The following is a 27472-nucleotide window of genomic DNA, read 5'->3' on the forward strand; positions in this document are numbered from 1 at the left end:
TTGTTTGTTCGGGTTTGATTGTGTCGTAGCTCTATAATTCGGATTAGGTTTCTCGTTGGATGAACTGCATTGCTGATATTGACCCCAAAAAAGAAAGGGTAGGTACAGCTAGTCCGTGAACAGCCAACCATCGCACTGTAAAAAGGGGATAGGTTCGATCTAAGCTTACTAAGAGGGAGACCTTCTAAAAGGATCTACTAAATGAATCGAGTTGTGCCAAAGGATCAAAACGGCCAGGCCAGTTATTAATTCCATTCCTTGTCGGCTCTCTGTAAAATACTCGTTTGGCCGAGGGCTCCCAAACCTATACCAGAAGAGGAAGCAAAACCCGTGCTGACGAATAACCAACCCCCTTAATTCGTCGAGTAAATAGGGAAGGTATAGGTTTGCTATGAATGACCCAGTATCGAATACAGGTAATAATATCAGCAAAAGAACATTCTCCCGTGCTTCCAGACATGCTGAGCTCCACATATTCATGTACAGTCAAAGGGGGGATTTATTATGTGAAAGATGGGATCAGTAAATGGAAATTCACTGAGATTTCATCTTTGTGAGATCCTCAATAGTGTACCGAGGGTGTGAGTATACCGAATCAGTATAGCTATCCTTCTTCTGACACAGCAACGCAATTTCAATCAGTATAGAAAAGAAGTGATACAACATTTCTTTCTTCCTTTCTTGTTGCTTGTCAATGCAGAACCATGTGCCATTCAATAGAAAATTCCTCTTCTTTAGTATAGGGTTTCTTTCCATTACTGGCTTCAGACTAGAAACTGAAGATCTGGTAAAGATTGAGTCCGACGAGTTGGGTTCTAATAATTCATGAAAGAGATTCTCATATTCCCACAATTCAATTAGATGCGAAATCTAGAAAGCCCCTTTTCATGGTTGTAGAAAAGGTTTTTTTCTTTTTGTTCGAATCCTTTCATTTTAAGGAATTGGTTGGTCGTACAATAACAAGTATTCTAGTAGATAGTCTTCGATGAAAGAAACAGAACAAACAATAAAATAATTGGAACAATCAATATTCGTGATGCAAGCATTGCTGTATTAGATCCAAAGGTTTTTTCTTGACCTAGCTACAAGGGTGGGACTCCCTAATATTGAAATAAAAGAGAACCTAAAAGGAAAAGAACATAGGAATTAGTAGTCTTAGAATCGAGTTAGACCGAAATAAAGGTTTGATTTATTCGAGCGATCGTGCGATAATTTCTTCTCATTCGAGATATTATGTGCAATTAATGAACCTACTACTGAATCTAATGAGTTAAAGTCAAGTCAAAGTCTTAGTTGGTCATTGTTCGTTCCAAAATAGAAAATGGATTTGATACAATTGAAAAAGAAAATCAATTTGAAAAAAAAAAAATTATTTTCCATTTTGCTTTTCCGGAGTTTCATTTGTGAATGAAGTTACACGACACAGTTCTTATTACTATTACTTTATAAAAGAGTTGCCATATCTCGGAAATTGGGTCTGTTGATTCGGAATCACGGGATGGGTAGATGTAACAGATGATGAATCCATTTTTTTTTCTACCTCTGTAACTCTATCTTTGTGAGTGCCTTCTATAAGGATAATGACTGATGAATCAAAAACTGTCAATTGGTATTTTTTCTTATCCTCATATCTTGCAAAAATTGAAACTTAGGTAAGTTTTTTAAAAACTTTATTATTATATATATATATAAATAACGTATCTCATTTAGCTTCTTCATGCTTACTATAACTAGTTATTTCGATTTTCTACTGGCGGCTTCAACTATAACCCCAGCTCTTTTTATTGGTCTGAGCAAGATACGACTTATTCGAAATTCATTGAATGAACAATTCATAAAAATAAATGTTTCTATGAGATTCCAGGTATGGAATACTGCCTTCCCGCGTCAATTGCCAATTCTTGGTCATTGAGATTCATGGGCGATTCGGATGTTTATTTAGGTGCTTAACGCCCTCTCGTTTTTCCCCTTTCAAACAAATCGAAATGATTGAAGTTTTTCTATTTGGAATCGTGTTAGGTCTAATTCCTATTACTTTGGCTGGATTCTTCGTAACTGCATATTTACAAGACAAAGGCGGTGATCAGTTGGACCTTTGATTAATTAACATCTCTTTTTTCCTCCTTTCTTTAATCCGCAGGAGGGTGGTCGTAGATCAGGCTGATCTTTGATCAGAAGTGCTCGTAGATCAGGGTGCTCTACGATCAACTTTGTTGAGGGCTGATCGCAGATCTTAGTGGGCGTAGAGAGGCAGCAGGCTGATTGTAAATCAGGGTTTTATCCGAGAGGAAGAAACCTATGATTGACTGTGAAGAATCGGTAGAAACTGACTACTCCAAAGGAGGTAGTTCCCTCGATCAAGCTTGATCGAGACAAGATGAGAGACATTCGCTATAGAGAAGAGGGACGGTTGTGAGGATGATGAGGCAGACACATTCTAAAACTAAAGCGATGCGGCTCTAAGGAATAAAGAAGTCGATAAATGAGAGAGGAAAAGAAAATAATCAAGAAGAGAAGAAAGAGGAATAAGAGAGAAGTACCTGAGGTTGTGGTATGGACAACAACTAGGGTTGTGTGGTAGTTGAGACTCCGCCCCTTCTTCTTCAGTAAAGCCGAGCTCTTTGGCTCGCCCCTCTCTCTAAATAAAGGGGCTTACGTTCTTTTAGAGAGAGGGCCTCGCTAGGGTCCCGTTCATGTTAATGTAAATCCATAAGTAGCCTCTCTTTTGTTATCCTACCTTCAGAGCAACCTACCGTATCTTCTCTCTCTTCACTTGAGTGAGTCACGGAGGACCACCCCAATGGATAGCATATCAAGCCCTGTTTGATGAGGAGGTTTGGAACCCTCCATTCATCTTCAGGTTGGTTCAGCTACATTTGCATGTGCCCCCCTAGGCTTATTAAGCTATCTGGATATCTATATCTTTTGCTCGGCTTTGGCCTCGCTCCCGAGAAGAGGTAGATAGGCCGAACCCCTTTGATCTCTAGAATCGAATAGAGCGTCAATTTTGGCGCCCTTCCAACACAGAAAAGAATCGCCGTGAGCTCTCTTTCATAACATCATCTTAGGGCGGTCTCGCTCCTCTTTCCTTCCTTCCGTAGTTGCGGTCTCGTTGTACCTAGGATCCCGCAACTTCGACTTTTTTTTCCACCAGGAGGGGTTCGAACCCGCGACTTCTGGCGTGACGGACCAGAACTCTAACCAACTTAGCGATTTCCCGCTGAAACGCTCTCTCAATGAGAGCTCATACTAAAAAGAAAAAGGAAAGGTGGCAACCTTGAATTGACTTTTGAAGCAACTGTTAAAGACTGAAAGACAGCTTTCTTACTATACTATAAGGTAAGAGCACTGCCCCCTATCACAACAAGGCAGATAGGGCACTTAGCCAACCTTTTAGATTGAATAAAGTGATATACGACCAACCTCACCTCTCTTTCTTACCCGCCCTTATTAGTAGTAGGCAACCTTTCTTTCTCACCCTTCTTCTAGCTTTTTCCAGATAAAGGGCTAATAGAGTTACACTTTCTTAGTACATTGCCTTTCATTACCAACCAGTCGTCTTACAGCACGAAGTTACCTGATGTTCGCTACTACTAATAAGAGCGGAGAGATGTTAGCCTTTCGCTATTAGTAAGCACTCCCCTAGTTTTGACCTAATGAGCTTTCTTTACGTTGAGTTAACCCGGCGGGTTCGCCTAGATGCCTAGTGGAGAACGAGCTGGTGGGAAAGAGCTGGAGATCATGAAAAGCATTTCCACACAAGGAGGCAGGCGGCTGGGAAGCTTCGCTTCTAGAATGCCGACTACATGGGAACAGATGTTGTATAGGTTGATTCTTATTCTTGCTGCCCGCTCGATTTCGAGATGTTCCCGAGAAGAAAGAGCTCGCGAGAAAGCTCGTCAGTGGAAATGGGAAAAAGTATCGATTCCGAGGAAGAAGAATCTGTTCCCATGTAGTCGGGGTCGACCACAATTTCCCAAGTAAGAAAGATAAAAAATGGAACTAATTGGAAGGAAAAGGAGGGCTTCGATCCATTGTGATTCGGTTCCTTGGTGTGGAGGGATCTCTGCCATAAAACAGAGAGCTCGTAGGCCTTATTCTGCAGATCAAAGAGCGACGTAATTCCCCATTCATCCGAAGTAGTCTTTTAGTATAGAACAGAGGCATTCTGGGCCGACTACTACGACTACATGTGCATCTAGTGCAGTGGCTTGGAATAAAAACCTTGACCATCTTCCGATAAAGAAGATACTGATCAAACGCTGTAGGCGCGGACTGCTCTACATTCAGCCACGCCACAGTGACCCCCGAACTTCTTCTAGTTGCGGGACGAAATCCGGCAGCCAATTGCTGGCTCTGAATAACCAGCCCAGCAATAAGTTCAATTCTTCCATAACATAACGGGGCGGGGTTGCGCGCGAGCCGAGTGACGTAGGTGCCTTCGCACCACAACCATCTCTTTTTTATAGGTTATACGGCCCAATGCCTGCAGCTTCATCTGGAATAAAAGAATCAGAGATATGCCAGTCATTAGAAGGAAGAACCGCCATAAAAAGATTCCTCGTGTATCATCTGTAGCAAAACTATGAACGGGAGCTAGCAATCCGGACCGTATGTAAGAGGTTCCTGAGACACAGCATGGAAGAGTCACAATATTAAGAAGCGAGGTCCAAGAATAAAGAGGGGGTCTAATTACTGAATGAATACGAGCTGTGGCTAATACCTGAGGCATAAAAGAAGCATTTTCTACGGGATCCCGAAACCACCAGCCACCCCGACCTAATTCATGATGAGCCCACCAACTTCCTGGCAAGATGCCTACGGTTAAAAACCACCGACATGTCAAGATCCAAATTAGAATAGGTTCCTGGTCCTAGTCAGAGACCACTGTGTTCGCGCCGGCGGTCCAACAAAGAGGCAAAGTAGTGGTATCTTTCTTTCCATTACGAACGACACGCTTCGCCTGCTCCCTCCCCGTGTCCACTAGCGCTCCTGTCCAGAGAGAAGAGAAGGCGAAAAAGCGCCGTCGAAGCTGCATGAGCAGGCTTATATTTCTACGCAACAATAGAGCAGGATAGCATTTTGCGTCCACATGTTTGAATTTGAGGGTAAAGAGCTCGCTTGTTATACGGGATCCGACGCATCCAGCAGAGCGAAGCAGCATTCCATTCTTTTCGGCAGCATCCTTCCGTATTGGTGGCGAGTGGAATGCCACAATCCCATTCCAAATTTTTGATCTACATAAGCCAAAGCCCATAGCACTGGCGACGTCTCCGGCATAAATGCAAGGAGGATGTATAGCTGATATAGGATCTTGTGGAACAGGATTAGATTCTGCAAGCGGTTCGGTACAAACGAAGAAATTTCGAACAAAAGGATCGGAACTCGCTGATAGGAAAGGAGAGAAAAACAAAGCAATGCCAAGAGCTCCGTCAATCCGCTGTTCATCGATAGACGAAGCTCTCTCTTTATCATCTCGTGCCAGATGCAACAAAGGATGAGTCCTTTTTCCTTCTCGCGAACCACGGGAGCGCCTAGCACCCAGAAGAGCAAAGCTCATTTTCCTTTCAGGGTAAAGCGTCGCATAAAAAAGGGCTGGCCCGTCAAAAGTCCGGTTCCTTCGCGAACGAAGTTCAGAATCAATAAGGGTTCGTAGAACGAAGGGAGTGTACAACTGGGGCGCAGCCCCACTTTTTTGTTCGTAACGAGGGAGAGATAGAATGGAGTTCTTCACGAAGTTCGAGACAAAGGAATAAAAAAGAGTTTCTCTATGACCTCCTCGTTTTGAGACATTATGGCTTTGGGGTCGACACCGGTAACAAAGAAGGAATCCATAAAAACTTGGGATCCGACACCATGAAAAAATACTACCCTCATGATTAGACCATGTCCCTGTGATTTGATAAAAGAAAGGTGCATTAGCGGTTAATACGTTGTAATTGGATAAGTTATTATCAATATGACGGAACGAAAGACCAAGGAAAGAAAGAAGAATGCACCAAAATGCAGGTGCTGCACCAAACGCTGGTGGTTGTTTCGTGTTGTAAGTGAATGCAACGAAAAGACACGGAAATAACGAATAATGAAACAATTCATATATTGACATTTCGTGCTCATTTAAAAATTTCTTATTATTCCCATCATCCGGTAACCACAGGATGATCCACAAGAAAGGTGGCAGGATTCGAACCTATGGCCGGCCCGCCCCTGACCTGCTGGGTTGGGTGGCCGGGTTAGCACCCCTCGTCGCCTCTGTACCCGAAACAGATGCGCTGCGCTACCCAGCGCGTAACCTTGTCTCCCCTACCCCTCTTCTGGTTGTGCCATTACCAATCGCGGGTAACCCCCGGGGCGGCCGCCCCTGACCTAATAAGAACGATTATCCTTATGACCAAACAAGGACCAGCTTACTTACTTCTCGAGCGAGAGTTCCACGATCCCGACCAGCAACTTGTTGGGAGTAGGGGCATCAAAGCTTGCCCAACCTAGTAAAGGGGCTTGGAGATAGAGGGTTTTCTGGGGGAGATACAGTTTCCAGGTTGGATTTTTGAGATCAAATAGGACTAGTTGGGTAGATAGAGGTGGTGAAATCTAACCTTTGCATCGATGTTTGGCAGGACGGGTCGCTTGAGTGTCAAAACCAAGCGGTGGAATAAAAACCTTGGCTTATCGAACCAGCGTATGCCCATTCCTCCTTTGATGACTCCCAGTAGATAAAGTCTAAATTTTCCAATGTGGATTGAAAGGAAATTGGGGAACATAGAGCACTTTTGACAAAGAAAGGGTGGTCGTAGATCAGGCTAATCTTTGATCAGAAGTGGTCGTAGAGAAGGCTGATCTATGAGAAGAAGTGGTCGTAGAGAAGGCTGATCTATGAGAAGAAGTGGTCGGAACGAGAGGGCTGATCTATGATCAGGTTGGTCGTAGATCTTTAGAGGGTTGGTCTACGATCAAGGTTTTTGGCTCGCAATAAAGCTAGGGTCCTGATTGAGCAACTAGTAGTCCTATCTATCTACCTCTCCAGACACAATATCTTGAGTACCTATGATGGTGACCACATCTGCTGGCATGTGATGTTTGGACATAGAATCGAGTCCTTGTGAATGGGCAGAGCCAGGTGCTCTTATTTTACGACGGTAGGGACGATTGCTTCCATTACTGACCAGAAAGACACCAAATTCTCCTTTAGGTGCTTCAACTGCGGTATAGGTAGAAGGAGCTGGTACGAAAAAACCTTCTGTATAAGGTTCGAAATGGTGAATTGAGGTAGAGTAGACCGATGATCCTGTAGTCATTTGGCCGGCTATTGAAAGAAAAAGCTTGCATCTGCTCCCCCTATTATATAACCGGTCCCATCTCTCTCCAGACCTAACGTGGTAGTTTCCCATCATAGGGCTTTCTATCTATAGATTGAGCTATTACCAAGGAGCTAATTCATTCAGAACTCAGTTGACTGCTTCTATAGATAAGGCGGAGCGTCCTTGGCTCAGCATTATAGCACATAGGGCTTCGGCGCTACTACAGCACTTTGCTAACTCGAAGCGCCTTGCTATGAGAATCTAGCTTCGCTAACGCTCGGCTAAGTCTTGAACCTTCACGCTGACCGTTCGCTTTCTCAGTAGCAAAAGCGCTTCTCTTTGCCCCTTAAGTAGAAGAAAGAGATTTTTTGTTTTATTGCTCCCGCTTCCTCATCTGCGCTCGTCAAGCCAACTTTGCTTTTTGGGAGGTGAAACAGCGGTTGAAGCGGACATTTCGAAATTACAGCATCGAAGATATATTTCTATATATACACGGTCACGGTTATCCCGGACTGTGTTCCGGATAAAGTGGCCTACTTGAAAGAAAGGGCGGGCACTCTCGTGTTTCAACCCCACTATACTATTCATAGTTGTGGGGCACTGTGTACTTACAGACTCTACGATAAGCAAGTGAATGGGGCCGGTGCGTGGTGAACGGAACGGTTCATCAATCCCTGATCTTCGACCACCCTCAACCCCCTAAATCGGAAGAGGGGTACTTTACAAATAGGGGGTAATTGCTTCGCACCTGACTGTAATAACCCTCTCGATACCTTATTGGAGCTTTGTAACTAGTGGCCAGTTTCCCGTCGCTAGAGCGTTTTCCCAGTGCGCGGAGCCCCAACGAGGAATGTGTTAGTGGTTTATCATTGGGTCAATAATGCTAATCCCTCTTTTTGTGCTACTCCTACTCCTAGGGCGGGAAGAAGATAAGAAAACGCGAAGCGTTCTTGATCTACGACCAACCTGTTGCTTCTAAAGGCTGCCCTCTCTCGGCTGGATGTTGGTCCAGCCTACTACGAGGATCCCGTATCCAGCAACCCAACCTAGTAAAAGGTTTTGGCTTGCCCCTTGTATAGGTTTCTTAACGCCCTTATTATTAGAGAAAGGGTGGTCGGAACGAGAAGGATGATCTATGATCTTAGTGGGCTCCGAGAGGCTGGTGCGCAGGAGCGCACTTCCATTTTCCCTTTACTAGTAGGGGGGGTCCCGTGGTTCCTATGCCGCCGCGTTTCCCGGTCCTTTTCTTTTAGTGCTTCGACTCGAAGCGATAGCTTCTAGCTAGTTCAGTGGATAAGATGGCTGCGCTCCAGCTCACTCAAGAATGGGACGGCAGTGGTCCGCCGGCAAGCTCGTTCTGATCTTGGTCGCAGTACATTGGAATCCTGAAGCACCACCACGAACGCTACCGCGCGTTCGCCTGCGGTGCGGTAAGGCACCACCCTGTTGTGCCAGCAGCCAACTCCGGCATGTCAGCTTAGTTATACTCATCAAGCCACTTACTTGATGTCTAGCTTCCCAACTGGTAGACGGTTCCTTTTCCCCCAGATCAATGAAGAAGGGAGAAGTCAGTTGATTCTTCCGAAGAACCGGAAGCGAAGCGCTATGCCGGGGCGGGGGGACGGGAAAAGAAACGGCTCCGAAGAAAGAAATTGGGGTTCCCAATGCTTCTCCACGCCTAACGAGATGCGCCAACCTCGGGATGCTTTACTCCTAACCCCACAAGGTTCCGAGACGGAGCTTAACCTGAGTCTCGGTTAAGAACGACGATGATCTACGTTTCACACAGCGCACGATTCCATGGATAGTTTCATTCGACATCGTGATGGAGGACATAGCTTACGATCATCGGCTTTGATCATGCCACTAGGCATTTGATTAGGACATTGCACAATGATTCGAACACTTTGTCGCATCATCTTCGATACGGATACAGTAACGATCATAGCGATCCACTCTGGTACCTACTGGTACGTCAGGATCCGATTGGTCATGAACATCGTAAGGTGCTGCTCTTCGCGAATCCCAGCATACCCCTGGTTGGGATGGGTAGGCCCACCACTTCACTTTCACTTAGGCCCGGGCCAAGTCAGTGGGGGGACCCTGTCGGGCTCCTTCCCCCCCCAAAAAACAAACTGTACGTGAGAGTTTCCCTTCATACGGCTCGAATCATTCTCAGATGCCCCGAGAGGCATCCTTTCCTTGTTTGTTGGGTTGGTTCACGCGCGCGCAAACGAGCACCGGCCGCAACAGCAGGGAACTATGACCAATAGAGTAAGACACTTAGCTACATCCGCACGCAAAAGGAATGTGGTTCTGGTTGAGGCTTTCTTTCCCTTATTAGTAAAGGGGGCGCGGGACGTTCGCGGAGTCCATGCCTTCCGTACCACCACAAGACTGGTCGTTCTTGGGCGGATCCCGCTCCTAAACATAAGGGATAGGGGGAAGGGCCTATCATATCAAAAGGGTTGTAAAAAGAGAACCCGGCCACCTATTTCATTCGACGTTCCGGGGCAAGCCCGATTCGACCTACTTTTGGATAACAAGAAGGCGAGCGGATCTGCTTTGATCAAGGAAAAAGCCCAGTCAGCCACCAACTCGGTGCAGGTCACGTGACCTACAGCTCGGCCTTCGCTTTTTGAGGCTTCCTCTACCCATATCTCTATGTGCCCGCAGCACTTCCATATGGAGAAAGATAGGCTTACCATGTTCCATCAATAACACCTAACCTATGCCGATTTTGGCGGACCGTGCTCCACCCCGGTGAACTCATGCGGTTCCGACGTGCCTAGAGGCCAGAGGCGAATCCGTTCACGGTCCGTAGGACCAACACCATTCGAAGGTGGGTGGCCCGCCCCGCCTAGAACAGTCATGTTTGACTGGGCTTACACACATTCGCTCACTTACGCTGTCCCCCCTCAGCTCACCCTAGCCCCGGGCCTTTTGCTCTTATAACGTAAGCTCCAAGGCTTCACACCAAGTCTTCACTAACATAATATGCATGCTTAAGTAGGGTCAGGCAGAACCGTTGTTGCCTGATGGGAACTTCCCCCATATTGCTATCAATGTCTTCATGTCGCACGACCTCTTAACATTACACCACTGAATCCCCAATCCTTTGCTTGCTGTGCAGTGACAGTACCAATATCCACTAATCGTTGTTTCCAGATACGGTTGCCGGTTGACATCTCTTCTAATCCGTCGATACGAGAAGCAAATTGTTGTGTGGAGGAATCAATATCTCGACATAAGCCAAGAGGCAGATCTTGTGCCACTCCACCTGGTCGTATGAAACTGGCATGCATCCTGGCTCTCGAGACTCTTTCATAGAATTCCAACAATTTCTCCCGCTCCTCAGAAGCCCACAGGGACGGAGTTGATGCTCCCACATCCATAGCATGAGTAGTTAAAGCAAGTGAATGATTTGAAATTCGAGTTATTTCACGGAATAACACTCGTATATATTGAGCTCGTAATGGTACCTCGCAATTCAAAAGTCTCTCTACGGCTGAAGAATGAGCGTGCTCTTGGGCCATCGTAGAAACATAGATAGGGTCGACGACGGAACGAACAACGAAACTTTACGATAGCTTTTTCGTACACGTTCACTTGCATCACATACACAAGTGCTCTCTGAACCGTGCAATAAGGTCACCCATAACACGGCTCTCCCACTTTAGTTACCTTAGCCCCAGGCCATGCTATTCAATAATATTGGAAAAATGCCAGCGTAACGTAACAACTAGTATTGAAAGCTGGTCGCCTTTTGAGGGAGAGAAAGCGTTTCAATAGGAGCCCTACTTCCCCTCTCGGAGCCCACTAAGATCATAGATCAGCCTGCTTAAGATCTACGACCACTTCTTATCAAAGATCAGCCTGCTTAAGATCGTAGGGGAGCACCCTGATCGTTTCGACCAGCTTACCTAAGATCGTAGGGGAGCACCCTGATCGTTCCGACCAGCCTGATCGTAGATCACCCTCATCACTTCAATGAAAGCGCAAACCAATTTATTTCTTAGTCACCGGGCGGAGCGCACCTTTGGTACTTCAGTAGGGCGAGCTGTTTGATAGTGACTTCTTTCATTTGGTAGGGCGACGAAAGGCTACTTCAATTTAGGAAACAGCCGGAAACTCGAGAAACTTTGGAAGCGTTCGCCGGTAACCAAAGCGTATCGTTCCCGCAACCACTTTGGTACTTTGCTTAACACTTTTTTAGGTTATGCAATAGAAGGGGGGCTTGCGCTTGAATTGAAGTAGCGCCTTTGGAATATGAGTAGGGCTCCTAGGTGGCGCGTTCGTGGAGGCAAACCGAAGGAAGAGCAAAAGGAAGGTTAGGTGCTTGTGGGGCGAGGCCACCCGACCTCGAATAGGAGGGGGGCTTAGCTCTGGATCCTCCCTGCTTGCAGAAATGAATGGATCAAAAAGGGGCTGGGTTCTATTTCTGGGCCGGGCTGGAGGTGAAGGCCATAAGATAAGATTGCCCTCCCGGTAAGGAAGAGAGGAAAAAGGTGCTGTCATCTATCTCGACCAGTTTCCCGAGGCGTTGGAAATCCAGACCGGCTCAGAGAATCACTGGCGCTATTTAGCCCTTCGTTTCGCCAACAAAGAAGTCATCCTTGACGATTTCCCATTCCTTCCCTGCCGAGCCGCCTCTCTTCGCCATTCGAAGTACTACCTCCGCCTTCCCTTTCTATAACCCATGCGCCCTTCTTTCCAATCACTAAGAAAAAATCAATACCAATCAAATCAAAGCCCTATCTAAGTCAAGCTTCGTCTGTTATTTTTTCGGCCCCAGGGGAGTTTACTCGACCCATTCCCCAGTCTCCCGCACTGCTCAAGTAAGTGTGCGACTCCGTATGAGGACCTCCTTCCCTTCTGCCCACTCTCCGTTCACACGGTTCTCAAAGCAGAGGGGGAAGGGTGGGCAGCAGGTACCACGAGCCCTCTGTCCCACACATCTATCCAGAAGCAAGTGTAGTTCACCGGTTCCACCGAATGCTCCTATCTCTCGGCAAAGATCGTGTGAGTGTGCAGTTATGCTTCGGATGCTTCGCCATAGAATAGATCGACCCAGTTCCCGTTCTTTTCCGGTGCACTCGCTTTATATCTCCGACACACAAGGAAGGACGCGGTGGGAAGGAAGCAGCCCTAGCCTCTGTCCGACCGATCATTCCGCTGGCATCTCGCATTCACGACCCCGTTTGACTGCCGCTCGGGGATGTAGTTGTAGATACGTTAGTCTTAGTGGGTCGTTGGCTCTACTTGTTATCTCCTTCTACGACATGCTGTTGTCGTCGCCATATTCCATATGTCACTTAGTCATCTCTGCCTCGCTGCGGGTCAGCACCTCCGAAAGAAACGGAGGACTTCATTCAGTGACTCCGCGATCGCCCTCTGAACGATCAGAATAAGGTAAAGCTTGAAGATAAGTTTTGTACTCTATTAATTTCTCAGTCCCTCTAGTCGGGTGGGCGCCGGCCGGTCTTTCGACCAGATCCCCCTAAAAACCGTACGTGCGGGTCTCCCCGCATACGTCTCACGCCATTCGAGGTGGCCCAGCCCTGCATTTATTCGCAAATCCTGTAGTGAAATTGAGACTGCTCGACCTCGGAAGCTAATTCGCGTGTAGGCGGCGCTGTCTGTCGTACCCTTGACTCTATCTATTCATTGAATTTGCTTTATTACATTATATAGGCTCGCTCCCTCTTTTCCAAGAATTCATGCACTTCCCTTTACTCCATAGGGCCTTCTCTATATAGGGGAAAAGCCTTCCATTTCCGTCAAATGACCCGGCCTCCCCTGGCTCTTCCACCGTCCGGGCTCCCTTTCCTCCCTATGCTATGCTCCCCCGGCGCAGGCCTACCACGCTTTGCGCCTACGGCCTTTTCGCCAGACGGTCTTTGCCAGTAGTGCCATCCTCCCCGCTGGCTGTATGGGCGGGTTATCCCTCGGCGTTCTGTTAGGCTATGGATTATAGAAACAAATGTAGTTGAATGGGACAGCAGGCGGGTTACACGTTCCACTGTGCCGAGATGTGAGGTGCAGGTGGTGATGATCACCCCGGGGTATGTGCTAGCGCCCTTGACAGGCACTCCAGGACCCGCCAACGCTCATGAAAACCCGGGTCGGTCCTCCCCGACCGGAGGTGTGGATAACGAGGCCACCTTCACAACCTTCTCCCTTCTGCCCCTATGTTGTAGTAAGGTAGGGCGGTTCGCTTGAGTTGCTCAACCGCCCCTTAGCCCGGTGCTCATGACGCGCTACGGAACCTCCACCGTGCCGGGGGACCAAGCAGGGCATAGCTAGCGGCATATGAGCCGACTCGGCGTCAGCGGCTTTGTGCTGCACTGGAGTGATCCAATATGTGGTTCCGCACGTTCCACCACTTCTCCGTTCATTTCCAATACTGATCGTGAAACACCATGAGCAGCAGGATGTTGAGGTCCGGAATTCGAAGTGAAATTTGTGATTTGCCCGTTCCTAGTCGTCATGGGAAAGAAAGGCAGAAATAAGAAAGAGATTATTCCCTGAGAGCTTGTCCAGTACTACCAGTACCAGAAATGCATCTCCTTCGCCCGCGCGCGATAGCTCTACCTGGCGTGCCGCCTTGCATGCAAGCGAAGCGCTATTGGTGGCAATAAATAGCTCACTGAGCGATGATTGATGCAGCCCCTACCTCTGAAAGCTGAAGGAAGGCAGTGCCCTCGATTGTTCCAGAGAGAAGGATCATGGCGCCCCAGAACCGTGACATCCAGCAGCTGCATCTCCTTGCGCGTGAGAGACTTCTATGCCAGCCGTTATTCTCGGCTCTGTTATGAAAGAAAGCGGCAGAAAAGAAAGACTAAGAAGATGAGTCTTTCCGGTATTCCCTAATGAGTGGCATTAGGAGAGTAGGGTCCTCCCAACTATTTTCCACCCATCTGCGGAGGGTTTCCGTATCCGTCTCCGCAGAGATCTCAAAATCGTAAGACATTATTCTACTCGCGCTATTGGAGTAGAGCTCCCTTATTTCGGGAAAGTGCATGGACTGCCGCCCCCTTCCCCTTTCACAATGTTCCCGAACTTGCTTACAAATCAAAGTGTGAATGGCACTTCGAAGTGCCGCACGCTCTTCTTGATCGGGAGCTTGTTTTGTTGGGGAACTTCAGCCGGTGCTGGCGCCTGCGGCAGCGCCTCTTGAGCCGCGTGAAATATTTGGTGTAAAAACTCAAACAAATAAATCCATAGAAAATGAAAATTCGATTCCGTTCCCTTAGTTGGGACTCTTTCTTTATGGTTATGGAGATGGAGGTTAGTTGTTAACTAACAAAAGATTGGGAGTGGTATAGAGGATTTTAAACTGAGGTTGCTCGTAGATCAAGAAAAGTTCGAAGTCAATCCATTCCTTTTTTTTTTACGAAATTTGAGTTGGAAATGCTTTAAGCGCGTATTGATACTGAGACTTCTTAAGTTAAGTTGAGGGAGGAGGTTTTCGGGTTCGCCCTTCCCCTTGGGCTTTATCTTATCTTCTTATTTAGTTGAAAATACAACTTGTACTTTTGAATGCACTTGTTCTATAGAAAAGCTAGTACCTCGTTAGCATTGCAACAACACGAATAGAGAGCGAGATACTGGAATACTCTGGGAAGGAGCGCCTTCCACTCCAATAAATGATAGGACAGCTTTTGGTGCCTACTCTCACAGAACGGAAGGAAAGCTTAGACCTTACTAAAGGGGTGGTTTTCCTTTTTTTGATAGGCTTTTATGGGAGCTATATATTATTTTCATTTTTTCGAGATATGAAAACCTTTATATTAAAAAGAAAATCCAAGTCCTATATATTCAAGAGACGTGGCCACCACTAAAGAAAGGGAAACCTACTATTTATCCTACTATAGTATAGGTTTAGTCCTACTATATAGTTATAGTACTGGAAAAGCGGAGGGCGCCTACTACTTTCCTAAGAAAATAATATGTGATTCAATCTAAACCTGGATCTACCTAGTTTTCTCGGGACGCTGCATAAGGGCTCAACAATTCGCCGCCAGCTACTCAACATATTCGTATCTGGGCTTTTCCACTACTCGGGACAGAGCTTTTCAGCATTAGAGAATTGATACCGCTTACCGAAGGTCCCTATCTTGGTCCATGGTGAGCAACTTCGGGTCCGTCCATAGCACTTCCATCCATCCCTCTAACGATCGGCATCAGAATCGGCCTGTCCGTTCAGTTCAGTCCACATCCTCTTTGTCTTATGAATTCTCTCTCTGCCTTTCAGGTCTAGGTACAGATCCGCATGTCCATAAATCAGGCAATCGGTAATAGTAAGATAACGAGGGGGTTGTCGCACGCTTCAAACCGCATTAAGAAATATATAGTTAGTCGCATTTGGTGACATTTCATCTAAAGACCCTCTCCCGGAGGATCGAGTTACTTTATTTCTAGTATAGGGTGGTCGTAGATCAGATGTGCAGCAAGGCAAGACAGCACCATTACGAATAAGTCAAGCTCTTCCCTATCCACTTCAGTTCAGTCAAGGCTGCATTGAAGATGCAGGTATTGAATTCAGTCATAAAACAATTGTGCCTCGAATCTCCCCCTCTCTTTTAATTCGTCTTTCTGATTGCGACCCCAAGAACCACCCTCAGTCAAGGCTGTCCAGATCAGTGGACAGATTTAAGATATCTTCCCACCAAAAAGTCCTTATATTAGCACCATTATTGTCCCCATATACACCTGTCAGAAGAAAACTGAAATTGCTCTCTATTATTCTGCACTGACAATGTAGCATTTGGTTGGTTTCCTTTATGACATTCACCTGCATAACATTAGTATCCCAACAATCCATAACCCTGCTTGTTTGGGCAGCAGTCAAAATTAGCCACGTAATCCGCTCTCCATTTCCTCTTAAATTTCTTAATTCAAACACAGTTTAGTCTCAGACAAGTAATGAGAAATTATTAGATGATATGAGATCACTCACCTCATAGTGCTTTTTATATGAATTTCATCCTAAAACATTCCATGCTGCCAGCTTCATGAGGAGTATCCGATTCAGTCTGCTCCGCAGCCATCAAGTCTTTCTCCTGGATTGAAAGATTTTTGCACCTTCTTTTATTTGGAAGGGCTTGTATGAAAGTTGGGGGTGGAGCTTTCTTTTTCTTCCTCCACTCTTTTGTCTTTTGATCTTGTTAATGGAGGTTGCACTTTGAGAATGACTATAGTGCTCTTATTTGTCACTGTCCCAGTACCAAATACATCTGTCCTAGGTTGAGGATTTTGGATCAGATCCATTTCAGCACCCTTACTGCCCTGTTCAACACCTCTGCCACATACTCTTCATCCGGAGGCCTCTCAGCAGTTCTTGAAGCATCAACTATGGTTTCTGATCTGCCTTCTTGAATCAGGTTCAAATTCCTTTCCCTAGATCTACGACCACCCTGATCGTTCCGACCAGCTTGATCTACGAGCAACCTTCTCTTTTCGATCAGCCTGATCTACGACCACCCTGATCAATGCTGCTATCATCATTCATAGCCAAAGGTTCTGCTTCCAAGCTAGCAGCAGACTGAACCAATTGATCCTCGTTTGAGTTTTCATTGGGAGCATCTAACACAATGAATCTGTTTGCTGTAGTAACAGCATTCTTCTTTTTCTTTGCTTCGACTCCAGCCGTCTCAACCTTTGAAGCTGCCTTGGGCTTTGAGTTGAGCGCCTCTTGCTAAGGTGCATTTCTAGGTCATGTGCCTTGGTGCATAAGTCATTCAAATCATCAAAGGTTTGAGGCATGAGATGTACTGAGAGTTCATGCCTCAAAGGTACATACATTCGGACCCTTTCGGCCTGCTATGTCCTTTCTTTATGCCCCTACCAGGGAGGGGAGGAAGTGGCAGGTCCTCTAGGGCCAGGGAAAGACGGGGTAACCTTTTGCGGACACCTGAAAAGAAGGGCTTGCCATCTCGCAAGAAAGTCAGACACAAAATCATTGTCACGCTCCTTGCTTTCAATGAGTTCTGCAACTCCAACTTTCCTTTCAGTCTTGCTGAATTCCAATTCCTTCTTCACATCCACTTTTTTCATTGTTAATTTCAATTTCAAAGAGACTGCCAAAGAAAGGAAAATGCGAATCGTGGTAGCCTTGACAACCGGATTGCAAGTTTCTTCAAAATCGACACCTTCTTTTTGTGTATATCCCTTTGCAAGAAGACGAGCCTTGAATCCTTCAATAGACCCAGAAGACTTTTCTTTCATTTTAGACACCCAAGGACTGCCCACAATTTTCATGGAAGGATGAAAAGGAACCAGATTGACAGTCTTCTTGTGTAAAAGAGCATTAGACTCTTCCTCCATTGCCTTTACCCTACAGTAGATGCTTGATGAAAGGTTGAGGGCTCTCGTGCAACTGATTTGAGTTGAGCGGCAAAAGTCTTCAGTCTCTTTCTTTCTCGACGAGTTCCATCTTTCGATCGAGTGATCATTGGATGACTTTCTGGAGAATTGCTTTGTTTATTAAGCTTGTGTAGCTGAGTGGGCATGCTTGTAGTGTATGAAAGAGCATCATGAGTAGGTGGCAAACTAAGAGAGTCCTTTCGAGCAGCCTTAGTAGAGTCACCAGCAACTGAGTTATGTGGAGAACCTGTCAAAGTTTCATAAGGGAAAGTGGGCTGCAAGAGCGGTAAAGTAAAGTCAGAGTGGAATTGCCCTCAGAGTCATTATGAAAATCAAACTTAGCACAAGTCTTGTCAGTTGTTCGAAAGGGAAAAGGGGTCTCATAAAAAAGACCATTACGAGAAATGTAGATGCGGTTCGACTTGGGATCAAGTTTATCCTTTCTATACGGACCAAGGGATATGGATAGCATGCACACCCAAAGACCTTAAAGTGAGAGGTTCACCATGATGGGGGGTGGAGAACAAAACAAAACTTCATGAGGAGAGCGATTATCAAGAAAATGCCTTGGGATGAGAGCCTTTGAATAAGAGAGGAAGGCACTAAGACCCGCTAGAAGGACTCTAAGGGAAGAAAGAAAGCCGTCCTAGTGAGGTGCAATGCTGAAACTGTGATTGGTAAACAAACCCTACAGAAGTCGGAATGGGATACTTCAAAAAGGAAGTAGCACCAACGGTTAACTATACATAGCCTTTCTGGGTTGCGTTTGGGTATGGAATGGATAGGCCATAAGTGGCTGCCTCTCATACTACCAATTGTGTGGGCGGATCATCGCCCCTTCATTCTGGCTCTACTTCATTTGATATTAACAAGACGGCACACGCAAGACAAGATGTTAAATCAATAATAAAACTGGCCCTTGAAAGGTGTAGATGAAGCCTTTTCCTTTTCTGCCGGAAAACACTTGAAGGATACGAGGCATAAGACTATTGATCGAACTTCTTAAGAGGGAACCGCTATTGCAGCCAATCCATTGAAAGGTGAAGGCAATGCTAAATGCAGATGCAGACCTATTGGGTTCTCCCCTTTGCTAGGGGGTGATGTTCCCAGGTTTTTCGCGAATGTGAGGTTCAAGTACTGCCATCCTTTGTTGGTTGAGTTCGCTGTGTAATTTCAACAATGCCTTTCGAAGCCGAAAAGGCCGTAGCTGCATCTTTCGAGAAAAGAAAGAATAGGTGTCACGCCGATGATTAGGAGAAGGTATCTTATGGCTTAGGGAAGGGCGCTTCTGCCCAGATCTATGATTGATCTAGGATTCCCCGAGACGAGACGAACTGTTGATTCCCCGATAAATGTCAATGACTTAAACATGTTTCCGAGACTTCAACATACATGTTTGGCAGCGGCAAGGAGTGTTTTTGACTTCCTAACACGGATACCAAGGCAGCTGAGCAGTGCAGTGAGGAATAGGATTACTTTTCCTTTCAGTTTCGAAGCAAGCTGCGGTACAATCCCTCCTTCGCTCCGGCTCGTTCCGAGCTCGCGAGCGAAGTTTTGGCATGTCAAGTCTTGTAATACCTTTTCCTACTCCTGAGCTACCATGAGTTTAGAATCTTCATTGAGCTTTATCCGCTTCAATAAGGTATTACACTAGCCTTCTCAATAACCTTACCGGCAATGTTGGGAGGAGAAGTTCTAGTCGCTTCCCCCTTTGCCTATCTTCCTGCTCTGCCAGTATACCTCCTTGAAAACCATCCTTCCCGGTTAGTCTTCGTAAGAACAAAGCATGGAAAGACTGTCCGTCTAATATAACTAATAAGTAGTATTCCCTCCCTAAAGCGAAGCTCAGCTCGGCGATAAAGAAGATTACTCTTTCGTCATAAATCGTATCCGTAGCTCAGTCGCTAGTACGGAGACTGCACCACAAGGGCAGAGAAGTAGTTTACTTGTGAAAACTTCACTATAGACTGCTTTCTTAGCCAAAAACTCTATCTCTGAGAAGTAGTGCTATGAGGAGGCTCTTTGCTTCTTTCGTCCCATCGAGTAAATACTAGGCTAGCCCCTCAAACTTTTAAAAAGAAGCCTTCCTTGACTACTTGTCTTTCTACTCCTAGTTCGGATGGAAACCCGGATGAGACAATAGAAGAAAGCACTACTTGAAAGAAATCTAGCAAGAAGTTCCTTGCCTTAGTCCATTTTCAATCAAGTAATCTTCTTACCGCTCCGTGTGAACGAACGATTCTAAGATTAGGAATGAAGGTATGTTTACGATTCCGCGCATCTGCTTATATAATAATATATAAAGATTCAAGTTAGAATAGGAGTGGGAGTTGATTCGTCTCGGGACCCCAAGAACTACGGTTAGCTCTTTTGGAAGTGAATGAGGAATAGGGAGAATCGATCAAAGCCTATAATTACTAACAGCAAAATATTGACTATGCAAAAGACCACTCGATTAGTTGGCTAAAAGCCCTCTTCGGAGCATAAAAATGAAGTATTATGTAAGGAGATTACTTACGAAATTCTCCCTCAGGTATGAAGTGTCTGGTCCGATAGGACTGAACTACCTTATAATCCGCTGTTAGCGTTTAGCTTGGCACTCAGAAAGAAGAGTCTCTATCACCTTATTTATAGGAATAGGATAATTTTTTTAGTGGGCAGCTGTTGTTTAGCGATTACGCATAGCCCTTTGTCTTTCAAAATCTATGAGCTGTGCCAATACAGACCTTATCCCGCGAAAGGTGAACCCGGATGTACAGAAACTTTCTTATTCACACTTATCGGCTTTCAAAAAAGGAACGGAGAGACTTGACCGATAACAAAAGAAAAGAAGAGAAAGGGACGGGACTTCTACGAGCTCTCCAAAATAGGCTAACAGTCTGGCTTGTCTTTGCCCCTGCCCTGCCTTAGCTTTCCTCTTTGGACTTCTTTTAAGATTCTGGTCTACCTGCCCGCTTTTCGCCTTGGGAAAGACCTAGCGATTGCCGGGGCATATGAAGAATACTTCGAAACTGCTGGATGCGGAAGACAGATTTTATGTTGGAAATGCCACTCCTTCTACTGCTATTCCCACTTCTGGAACGAAGTGTTTTTCAATATAATAGAAAAACACTTTCCCTAAGAACCAGCTATCAAAAAAGCTATCTCCTAATCCCTAGCCTTTGTTTGCTTTAGCCTTTGACACTGCAGGTTTGAAAACAACGAACTCACCTGGACCACCGGTTTCGCCATCGAAGGAAATAATGGACTTATGTTTTCGAATGAAGACTCTTCATAAAATTTTTCCTACCGCAGGCGAAGAGTTCTCTCTTCACTTCATTCTTGTAATGTACCTTGGGTACACCGAACACAAATCCCATTTCGACAAAGAAAAGTGTCTTATTCGACGTCGGAGTACTCCACACTATCGATTTCTCCTTTCGCGACGATCTTCATTCATTTCTAGTCTTAGAGAGAGACAGACTTGAAAAGGACTTGTGGAGGGTAAAAGAAAGCATGAGCCTACGTAAGGGAATCTAGATGCCTATTGATGGAATTGGAAAAAAAACACTAGGCTCAAGAGCCGTATCCTCTCACACTGATGAGGACTCTCCCAATCCGGGATATATTATGTGATTATATATATATATATATTATCACGGTCCCAACAGTATCTTTATTCAATTGAAATAGGAAAAGATAGGCCCCATTGAAAATCAATCTGTGATTCCTTTTTACTCTAGGTATGACTACTTATCCTTCTGTCTTTGATTTTTCTTCTTTATTGGATAGCCAGTGTAAGTCCTTTTATCAAGTGTGAAATTGCACTACTTATGTAGCACCTTCAATCTATCGGGAAAGTTTGAAAATAGAGCTGAAGCTGTGTAAAATGCAAAATAGAAGAAGTTATAAAGCGCAGGCCCTCCTTCAATTCAAAGTAAGTATAGCTCAAGTGGTAAGCACATCTAGTCTTTCTTAAGCCTTTATTATTATTATCCTAATTTCTTTAATGGGATGATCCATATGAGGTTGCCCTAGATGGGAATAGGTCCATAGCAGTCTATAGGAAAAATTGGATCTCTGACCCTTAAAAAAAAAAAATTTTATTGCCTTTTTTATAGAACTTTTCGAGGGCAGGCACAAGTGGTGGAGCCAAGCCAGTTTCAGTCCTCAAGCAATCCAGGCAGATTGGGGTGTAAGGGAGTTTTGAAGTAAGGGTTACGGGGGGGGGGGGGGGGGGGGGGGGGGGGGCAGAATACTCTAATAGGATTTCTTATTCATTCCTCCTTTTTATTCTATAGGAGTTAATGGGTTCCATTGATAGAGGAGTATAGGTAAAGGTTGGTTACCTTGCAGCCATTGTCCACTCAGTAGGAGTGTCCTTTCAGCCAGTGGGAGATACAGTAAAAAGCTAATCCACTCCTATTGCAGCTGAAGTCTTTCTTTAAATGAAAATCAATTCAAATGGAAGTACCTTTTTCTTATCGTAGGAAATCTCTTTTGAAAGCCGGCGAGGCTAGTGGGAAAGTCAACAAAGTAAAGGTCGGCAGGATCGGACAAAGGAAAGTCAATCTCAAAAGGACCTTTCCAGGCTGAGATCCAATTGAAATTGTAGTGTAAGTTGGAGAAAAAAAGACAGTTCCCTACTTTTGCGAGTAACATAGTCCCTCTTCGCTTTGCTCGAGTCACTTCGTCCCTATCAATGTTTGTATACAAAGGTGAAAGGAGGTCAAAGTGATAGGGTTGGGGAGAGGAATGAGTATGACCCCAAAGCTAACATAGGGCAACCCTATTCTCTCATTCCCTGGAGCGAGCGAGAGAAGAGGGGGTACTTTCTATAAGCGGGAATTCTTTCATTCTTTCCCACCAGCCTTAGTAGAAGTCCCGGGGGTTGGAGTTGCAGTTCCTGTCTCTAAGTATTCTATAGCCAGTGCTAAACGTTTTATTCCCTCTATTGAAAATTCAAAATGGAAAGGTTGAAAGGATAAAATAGGCTCCGGATTAGCAACCCATGAATCTGTTACAGCTAGAGTTGCTTTCGATTTCCATCAAAATGTCCAGCCAATCGATAGGGTCCAAAGGATAGAATAGGTTACATATCAGGACTCCCTTTTCTACCAATGATAGGGTGTCTGCCATGAATACCAGGGCAACTAATTGAATAACCGATAGAGCTTTTTTATGGAGGATAAGGAGGATAAAGTAATAAAACTTTCGCCAAAAAGCGAGGGACTGCTCGGACTTACTGCATGTGAAAAAGCATTCCTACTTTAACAAGGACATCGGAAAAGTGCATTCTAGTGCATCGATAGTTGGTTATAAGTCCAAAGCTAAAGCTGGTTTTAGAGAGGCTCCACGGGCTAGGGCACATGGGTAGAGTATGCTTGCTTCTTATCTGGGCAATTTTTTTCTCTTGTACTAAGTAATTACATAGAAGTACGGAAGGATAATATAAATAAAGTTCCTTGAATTCGATTGGAGTTCTATTTGAGTGGTAAAGCCTTATCGTTAGGAGTTCCATTCCATATAGTTCCAAGCCAGTTTCACCAACCCAACCTGTGAGTAAGCCAGACGAGAAATAGAGATATAAAATCTCTCAATGAATCTTAAGATCCTACCATTCGGCAAAAAAGAAGTAGGCAAGGGCTAATCCAACTTAGCTATACAAAGGGATCCTCACCGAAAACTTTGTTTACCTGCTATGGGCTATGGGGTACTCGCCAATTCAGAAAACATAGCCACAGAGAGTTTATCATAAGGCCTATCCAGAGCTAGCTTTCCTCGGGTGTGATTCAATGTTTCGTTCCCATTGATCTAAGAGCTCGTTGAAAGGTCTTCCTCGGGGCCTTAAGGTAATGTTTTTTTATAGAATAGGGTTATCCCCTTTTTGGGGGTAACTAATAGAATACGTTTCTACTAAAATATACTTTTTATTACCAATTTCCTTATATACAAGGGAGTCTTAAGCCCTGCCAGCCTATCCAATTTCAGTTGCTGGGGGGTTCCCCGCTAGAGGGCTCGGGGTTATTGCAGTATTCAGCTAAGGTCTGTAAGCGATTGGGCCTTCCATGTGTGAAGTGACTAAGGTACTTTTTTGAATCTTTTCAACAAGTGCGAGTTCCCCGCCATACATTTTTAGAAAGCTAAAGCGAGTGGGAGAAGTGAAGTGGGACTTTCCTTACATGCAGTACCCTTTCTTCTCGTTAGGAGTTCTTGTTCTTCTGCTCTCCCAGCCTGTCGCAGTTTGATAAGATAGTTGCTTACTGTAGCAAGTCAGTTTGTCAATCCAGCCGAGTGCGAAAATGGAGGAATACTATAAATACTCGAATTCAAAATGATCCAATTTCTTTCTTTTTTTTATTATAGATTATTGAATAGGTAATATGCTTTTTTGGAGGACTCCTATCATATGCCTTCCCCATTCCATATGTATGTAGGACTGCTATAATACGCTTTTTTTTGGTCCATAAGAGGGTTTGCTTTCTTTCCCTACCCCATTGCTATAATAGGTTTTTGTAGCACTACTCCAATAGGTCCTAATCTTCCCATATCCCCTATACGGATGAAATACCTAGGTCTTAAGCCGCCCATAGAATTACAGTATGAATAGAGGGCCTTGTGTAAGCTATTGTCTAATCCTCTTTGCTTTGTAAAAAGCCCAACCCTAAACGATGCTAGTCATATAGCAACTTCCGAAGCAGGGTAAAGCAGAAAAGAATATGAACGACTATCCGCCTTTGACTTTTCTTCCTCTCGAACCAGTGAAAGTGTCTTTTCTTTGAGGCATACGATCGGTCTATGCCAATTACAGTTGGAGGCCTAAGGCTTTTCTTATTTTATTACCTTCCTTTATAGCCCAGTTAAGCATATGCAGAAAGGGCAAGCCTAGTCACTTCAAAGTGAGTGTGAACATCTTATCCTATAGGCCTTAAAGTAAATAGACGCAATATCTCTTCATCTATCGAGCCAGCTTAGAGCTTATAGAATCTCCCAGACTGTATATAGCCCGCCGCATATTATGAAGTTTTGACTCCCCTGGTGAATACCAATCCCTGTAATAATAAAAACTCTAGTAGGAAAAATGTTAATAAGAATGAAAGTACTAACAAGCTAACTTGGAACGCTTCCCTCGATTCTAGCCAATTCATTCCGTGTGAGGTCCCTGTCATCTTACTATACTCCTTTTTCCATGCCAAGTCTAATCTCTAAGATGGATTCTGCTTTCCCGTCGATTTCAGTTCTCTTGAGACTTCTGTTACATACCTTCTAGCTGGGTAAGCCCCGTAAGACATTGTGTAGCCTATTGGAGTTCGGTGAAAGCAGTGACACCGCTTACGAGATCAAGGGAGGATTGAAAAGTTATAAAATCTTTCACAGATAAAAAATAGGAGCGATTACTGATTCAATCGCACCATCACAACTACTATCACTCTAAGAACGGGTATTCATACCAGAGCTCCTGGGCAAAGAAAGTCAAGCAGGATCGGATTCAGTTCCCTTTCTAGCGGCGGTTCCTTATTCAATTGTAAGTGGTACTCTTGATTCAATTCCACCAAACCTGAAAATTGTTCCATAGGAGCGAAGCAGCTCGAACGAAGTGAGAGATCAGCGAAGCATTCGAGTCCTTTTCTTTATATATGATGTCACTTCTTTCCCCTGCTTTTAGTGAAGTTCCGAGCCTGAGTTCAATCCCCAAAACCAAAAGTCCATCCCAACTGTCAAAAGATCTACGTGAGGATAAGGGGCGAAGAGGCTTTATGCTGAAAATTCCAGTTATTCCTCTAAAAAAAAATCCCCTTATTCTATTCCTCAAGTCCCACATCGGCTTGATGCCATCTTCATGAAGGAGAATGTCCCAAAAGCTTCTGCTAAGATTAACTGTACAAAATCGGATGCTGTCAAACTTGCCTTAGTGCAGTTACTTTCTTTACTTTCTCTCAGTGAAGTTCCTAAATAGGAATATTTGGCATTAGCTTTAACTTTAAACAAGCTCTCGATTCAAAATTTCTCGAGTAAGATGAATGTGTAGCTTCTTCTCAAGCAGTAGCACCGGCAACTCAAACAGTCTTCTATCCAACACCGGTTACTAAAATTTTACAAGAGCTCCTAATGGAACAATTACCTATTCTATCTGATTCGCTGCCAATACCCGTATTCAGATTAAATTGCTATCAGTTCTAAGCCTTAGTCATCTATTCGATCAATGCGGCCTTACTCTAACAAGTAAGCAAGTAAACTACCTTACGACTGTTCTTTAATCAATTATTTTATTTGCCGCCTAGGAAGGAAGAGCTAATCTTTATACTCTACCAGTTTTATGAAATATCGAGTTACCTGCTAATTCATCTGCACAGCGCTTATTCACCATCAGGAAAGACAGGAAATCCAGTAATTTGGGTAAGGTAAGAGGCAACTAACATGCTAACAGCAGCCTATTATGATTCAAGTGCAAAACCTTTTTGTCCAATTGCTTTCTATTCCTCGGTAAGCGGTTTTTTCTATTCGCCGACAAGCAGCTATGCGAGGAATCGAGAAAAGAGCTTATTTCAAGCAAGCAGTCCCGCTACTTGCTTTCTTAGTTATCAAATTATCTTCTAGTCCTCCTTCCCGTAACCGAAAGTCACTCTCGCTTAACTGACATAGCATTTAACGATTCGCCGACGTCGGGAAATTGAAAATCAGTCTTACCTGTCTGAAGGATAGAAAGTAAGAAAGGTACGAAAGGACGACATAGTCTGTCCCTTAGTGGAAGCGTGAAAGCTCAATCCCATCTGTTCATGTTCACAAAGACAGTTGCAAGAATCGGAGGATGCGCAAGAATGAATATATGCGGAGAATCCCTTATTACTGCTACTAGCACTAAGACTACTAAGACGAATTCCGTCTAGTAAGCCTAGAGGTCTTACAGATGCTGTTGAGAATTGTCATTAGGAAAGAAAGGCTGCCCTTCGTGCTCCACAGTCTCATATAACATAGGTAAATGGCATCTTTCTTCTGCCTAAGAAGTGCAATCCGGTGAAGGAAAGCAGTAAAGCAGCACGCCGGTAAGAAGCGGAATAGAAAAAAGAGAAATTTGCCATTCCCTAACCTATCTATATATACAAGGGAAAGCCGAAACCTTACTCGGGGGCAAAGGTTCGTAGCGCTTACCATTCTTTGTGATTGCTTATTCGAAGTAGGCCGACTTTCCGCTTAACAACTCCATCCGGCAAAGAAGCCCTTCAGATTCAATTGCGACAAGAGCGTATTCTTTCTCTTCAAAGCAAAGAGGGCATTCTCGGCATCAAGACTAGTTGCCTTTCTTGCTCTCATTCCCACTTTCTACTAAGGTAATTTATAGCTGACTCTTTAGAGTAAGGAAAGAGCCAACAACTCGAAAGGCGATTCAATCGATTCCTAACATCTGATCGGCGATTGTGAAAAAAGAATAGGAGTCCTTTAGCCTTCAGTCAATAGGAGTAATTCTTCCCTCTAGTGGGTCAGTCAGTCTTTAAATGTGTTCGAAGAGAAACAGTCTCTTTCGAGACCTTCGTCTGCCGCTATCTTTCATGCCTTATCTTTTTTTTTTGTTCTAAACCGGCCGTTTGTTAGGATCTTCTCACCGTAACCAGTAAACGGCTTATCCTCCGTTTCATTCGCATTATCGTGAGCGGGTCTGGTGAACTACCCTTTCACTGATTCTAGCTACTATTGGATTTGAACCCTAGCTTAGCACTCCCTCTTGTTATTGTTAGGGATATACTACCCGTCTAATCTTGATTCTCCCTTACAGACCTGCAGACAGACCTAATATACGCAATTCCTCGATTCATTAACGTGCAAGAGAA

The 27472-nt window shown here is 44.7% G+C and overlaps 1 long non-coding RNA gene and 2 pseudogenes across 2 annotated transcripts; 2 read left to right on the plus strand and 1 right to left on the minus strand.

Annotated features, from left to right (window-relative positions):
• Positions 1 to 4219: 4219 nt before the first annotated feature.
• On the minus strand, positions 4220 to 6817 carry LOC132254516 (probable cytochrome c biosynthesis protein; annotated as a pseudogene).
• A 4750-nt stretch (positions 6818 to 11567) lies between these two features.
• On the plus strand, positions 11568 to 13150 carry LOC132254454 (uncharacterized; annotated as a pseudogene).
• Positions 13151 to 15348: 2198 nt separating this feature from the next.
• Positions 15349 to 15605, plus strand: LOC132254518 (uncharacterized). Of its 2 annotated transcripts, none has more exons than XR_009466815.1 (2): positions 15349 to 15442; positions 15556 to 15605. It is a non-coding gene; the product is annotated as an uncharacterized LOC132254518 (long non-coding RNA). The 2 variants fall into 2 exon arrangements; XR_009466814.1 differs by having other exon boundaries at positions 15361 to 15428.
• The last annotated feature ends 11867 nt before the right edge of the window (positions 15606 to 27472 follow it).

The sequence above is a fragment of the Vitis vinifera genome, chromosome 10 (genome assembly GCF_030704535.1).
Source record: "Vitis vinifera cultivar Pinot Noir 40024 chromosome 10, ASM3070453v1".
NCBI lineage: Eukaryota > Viridiplantae > Streptophyta > Magnoliopsida > Vitales > Vitaceae > Vitis > Vitis vinifera.